We start from the raw sequence: 4,625 nt of genomic DNA, 5'->3' as shown, positions 1-4,625 counted from the left end.
CGGGAGGCAGAGGTTGCAGTGAGCCGAGATCATGCCACTGCACTCCAGCCTGGGCGACAAGAGCAAAACTCCGTCTCAATTAAAAAAAATACACACACACACACACACACACACACACACACCCGCCGGGCGCAGTGGCTCACGCCTGTAATCCCAGCACTTTGGGAGGCCGAGGTGGGTGGATCATTTGAGCTCAGGAGTTTGAGACCAGGCTGGCGAGACCCATCTCTATTGTTTTATTTAAAAAATAAATATATACATACTTGATTTACATTTGAAAAACTTCCCACTTTCAAAGTGTGTGGAATGATGTTTTGAAATCCATCCATAGGCCGGGCGCGGTGGCTCACGCCTGTAATCCCAGCACTTTGGGAGGCCGAGGCGGGTGGGGTTGATCACGAGGTCAGGAGATCGAGACCATCCTGGCTAACACGGTGAAACCCCGTCTCTACTAAAAATACAAAAAATTAGCCGGGAGTGGTGGCAGGCGCCTGTTGTCCTAGCTACTTGGGAGGCTGAGGCAGGAGAATGCCGTGAACTGGGGAGATGGAGCTTGCCGTGAGCTGAGACTGCGCCACTGCACTCCAGCCTGGGCAACAGAGCAAGACTCTGTCTCAAAAAAACAAAACAAAACAAACAAACAAACAAAAAAGAAATCCATCCATAAATCCTCCAGATAAGAAGACATAGATGGAGAGATGGAGTCTAGCTCTGTCACCCAGGCTGGAGTTCAGTGGCACCATCTCAGCTCACTGCAACCTTTGCCTGGCGGGTTCAAATCATTCTCCCACCTCAACCTCCTGAGTAGCTGGGATTATAGGTGCCTGCCACCACGCCCAGGTAATTTTTGTATTTTTATTAGAGATGAAGTTTCACTGTGTTGGTCAGGCTGGTTTCGAACTCCTGACCTCGCGATCCACCCACCTCGGCCTCCCAAGGTGCTGTGACTACAAGTGTGAGCCAACGCGCCTGGCCAGCCCTCTTCAAATATTTAAAGGGTTGTGATATGGGGGAAGAGATTGGTTCCAAATGAACCAAGATCAAGCCTGTACCCCAAACTATTGTTTGGCTTCCCATTGCTCTTAGAATACATTTCATACTTCATACCGTACCCTACAAAGGCGTGCATATGGCTCCTGCTCACATTCTCAATGTTTTCTCACCATTCACAACTTTGCCTCACCACACTCCAGTCACAATAGCCTTCTGTCTATTCCTAGAAAACAACAACCCGCCTAAAGAACATTGTTCTTCTCTCAGCCTAGAACACCTAACTGTTCACTTGGCTGGTTATAAACATCACCACTTCCAAGAGGCCTTCTCCGATCACTCCAAGAAATTCTCACCTGTGTATTTCTACCATATGTTCTTTTTATTTCCTGCTAGCACTAAATCAGATCAGGCCTCTATTTTTGGTTGTTGGTTTCCCTCCTGTCCCCAACAATCTTTTTTTTTTTTTTTTTTTTTTTTTTGAGAAGAGTCTCATTTTGTCGCCCAGGCTGGAATGCAGGCGGAATCTTGGCTCACTGCAACCTCCACTTCCCAGGTTCAAGTGATTTTCCTGCCGCAGCCTCCCGAGTAGCTGGGACTGCACGCGCACGCCACCAAGCCCGGCTAATTTTTGTATTTTTAGTAGAGACGGGGTTTCGCTGTGTTGGCCAGGCTGGTCTCGAACTCCTGACCTCAAGCAATCCACCCATCTCCGTCTCCCAAAGTGCTAGGACTATAGGAGTGAACCACCGCGCCCGGCCGAGATCAACAAACTTTGTGCGCTTCGTTCTTCATCGGTTTTAATCGTATCCCCAGGACCTACAATGCCTGCACACAGTAGGTAGCAATAAATATTGTCGAAGGAGTGAAATTTGCATGCAGGAAACTTTCAGGACTACCTAATCAACGTTGTTCCCAGGAAACGGGCGATTTTCGAGGTGTGGTAAAAACCGTACATTCACTCACTCGGGCTAAGAGGTTGGGCATGTTGACCTCTAAGGTCCCCTTCATCTCCGAATCTCTGATTTGACTGCAGAGGAAAACAAGCCCTAGAAACATAAATTACAGCCTGGGCTGGGCTTGCTTAGCGGCCAGGACAGGTTTTCACTAGCATGGCCGTTTGGGCCGCAGACAGGGCAGGTGACTGGAGAGAAATTGCCGGTGAAGAGACTCAGTGCTTCGCAGCGGGGGTCAGCCCGGCTAAAGTCAAGGAGGACTCCATCAGCCCTGTACTGTTTGCCTTGTTGCCTTTATCTCTTGGGACAAAACAAAACACCTATGGCCATTCAGCAAGAGATGACAACCGTGCGGACTCAGAAACGTGCAGACGTGTAAGCGCGTGTAGACGTAAAATTGTCCCCCGCGCCAGCCCCTCAGCTTTTACTGCCGACGGGTGCGCCCTGGCGCAGGCGCAAAGGCTTCTTTTTGCTCCCCTCCTCAGCTCCAAGGAGCCTCACGCCACAGCGGACGTGACGCACGGAGGCGCGTCCAGGCAGAATAGCCGAAGCCCGAGAGGGGTGCGTCCAGGCGGGCTAGCCGAGTTCTGAGCGCGATGCATCGAGGTAGGGCGGCGAGGACGGGGGCGGGGTGGGCGTTCGGCCCTTCCTTCAGTGTGCCCCCTGCAGGTGGAAGTGCAACACTCCGCGCCTTTGCCTGCCCCGCTGGCCAGGACGCGGCCACCTGATTGTCTGCCTTGCTGCAGCCACAGTGATCCTCCTGACGCGAACTTCGGACCCAGCTACTTACTTTTCTGTTCAAGAACTCACACTGGCATCCCAGGATAAAGTCCAAAGTCCTTAACCTGGTATTCATGGCCTTGCACAATCGGGCCGCTACTTATCTTTCCAGCTGTATCTCTCACCTCAAAATGAACTGCTCTTGCGTCCTACAAACACATCACTTCTGTCTCTGTCTCCTTATGCTATTCAGAATGCCTGTCGCCTTCTTTCTCTAATGCCGCCCGCCAGAGCCACACCCCAGCTCCCAGATATAAGCTCGCGCTGGAACTCTTATCCACCCTGCGCGCCCTCAACTCAAATGCTACCTTTTCTCTAATTTTTTTTTTTTTCAGCCGCCATTCAGGATTCCTTCCCTTGAACTTCAGAGCCGAACAGGTAGAAGGAACAGCAGTTTCAGCCATCAGCAGTTAAGGTACTCTCCCCTCCAGAACATATTCACCTTCTGTCTTTTCCTCACCTTCTGTCTTTCCAATGCCTCCTTTCAATTCCACTCCTCCAAAAAAGATATCTCCAGGAAATACAGCAGAGAAAATAGTGACTGAGAAGAACACTGGATGCCAACCCTTTACTCACATTTAGCTAATACTTTCAGTCGCCTGCCCTCTTCCTCCCTCTCTGTTTCCATCCCTGCCTTTGCAAAGATGGTACAGTTAGAAGAGATTATCAGAGGTTCTCCAAGATATATGGGACTATTCCTCGCACTTCTTTTTCGGGATTTCTGCAGGGAGCTTATAGAGAGAAGATAAGACTTTTTGCAAAAGTCTCTTTCCAGTTGATTCAAGTTGTAATAGTTCTTCAAATTGATCGCATCCAAATGCAATGTGACTTTAACGAAATTCCCAACAGGAATTGTCATGGAATTTGACAAACTCATTCTTAAAGGTATATGGAAGAGCAAAAGGCTAATTCTCCTGTAAAAGAAGAAGGTAGGGGGACTTGATTTACCAGATGTGAAAACTGATTACATAGCTAAAGTAATTAAAACAATGGATGTTAGTACAAGAACCTACAAACCGATGGATCAGTAGACAGCCAAATATATAGAAACCTGATACCATAAACATTGCAGATAAATAGGTAAAGGCTATAGTGTTCAATAAATAAAATAATGTACAATAGATAAATGCACATAGAAAAAATATACTCGTAAGTCCCACCCTACACAAAACAATCCCATTGGTTTGAAGAAAGTGCAAAAAGCAAAATTATAAAACTCTGAGAAGGCTGGGCATGGTGGCTCACGCCTGTAATCCCAGCACTTTGGGAGGCAGAGAGATCATGAGGACAAGAGATCACGAGGGCAAGAGATCGAGACCATCCTGGCCAACATGGTGAAACCCCATTTCTACCAAAAATACAAAAAAATTAGCCAGGCGTGGTGGCGCACGCGCCTGTAATCTCAGCTACTCCAGAGGCTGAGACAGGAGAATCGCTTGAACCACTGAGACGGAGGTTGCAGTAAGTTGAGATCACGCCACTGCACTCCAGCCTGGGTGACAGAGCGAGATTCCTATTAAAAAAAAAAAAATCTGAGAAGAAAATAAGCAATATCTTTTTGTTGTTGTTGTTGTTGAGATGCAGTCTCGCTCTGTCGCCCAGGCTGGAGTGCATTGGTGTGATCTCAGCTCACTGCAACCTCCGCTTCCCGGATTCAAGAGATTCTCCTGCCTCAGCCTCCCTGAGTAGCTGGGACTACAGGTGTGGTCCACCACACCCAGCTAATTTTTGTATTTTTAGTAGAGACGGGGTTTTGCCATATTGGCCAGGCTGATCTTGAACTCCTGACCTCAGACAATCCGCCCACCTTGGCTCCCAAAGTGTTGGGATTATAGGCTTGAGCCACCATGCCCTGCCTAGGGTTTCTTTTTTTTTTTTTTTTTTTTTGAGACGGTGTCT

The 4,625-nt window shown here is 48.4% G+C and overlaps 1 long non-coding RNA gene across 2 annotated transcripts in view; it reads left to right on the top strand.

The window, feature by feature from the left end:
* The first annotated feature begins 1,732 nt into the window (after positions 1-1,732).
* LOC108542778 (uncharacterized) overlaps positions 1,733-4,625 on the top strand; it is a 12,053-nt gene continuing 9,160 nt past the window's right edge. The window contains exons 1-4 of one of the 2 annotated variants that reach the window (XR_001889364.1): positions 1,733-2,321; positions 2,432-2,552; positions 2,693-2,794; positions 3,062-3,141. This is a non-coding gene — a long non-coding RNA (uncharacterized LOC108542778). Of the gene's footprint in view, positions 2,322-2,431; positions 2,795-3,061; positions 3,142-4,625 lie in introns of both variants that reach the window. The other variant, XR_001889363.1, reaches the window with a different exon arrangement.

Source organism: Rhinopithecus bieti, unplaced genomic scaffold (genome assembly GCF_001698545.2).
Source record: "Rhinopithecus bieti isolate Rb0 unplaced genomic scaffold, ASM169854v2 scaffold_22439, whole genome shotgun sequence".
Lineage (NCBI taxonomy): Eukaryota > Metazoa > Chordata > Mammalia > Primates > Cercopithecidae > Rhinopithecus > Rhinopithecus bieti.
Note: the sequence above shows the minus strand (reverse complement) of the source record. Positions and strands in the feature narration are given on the sequence as shown.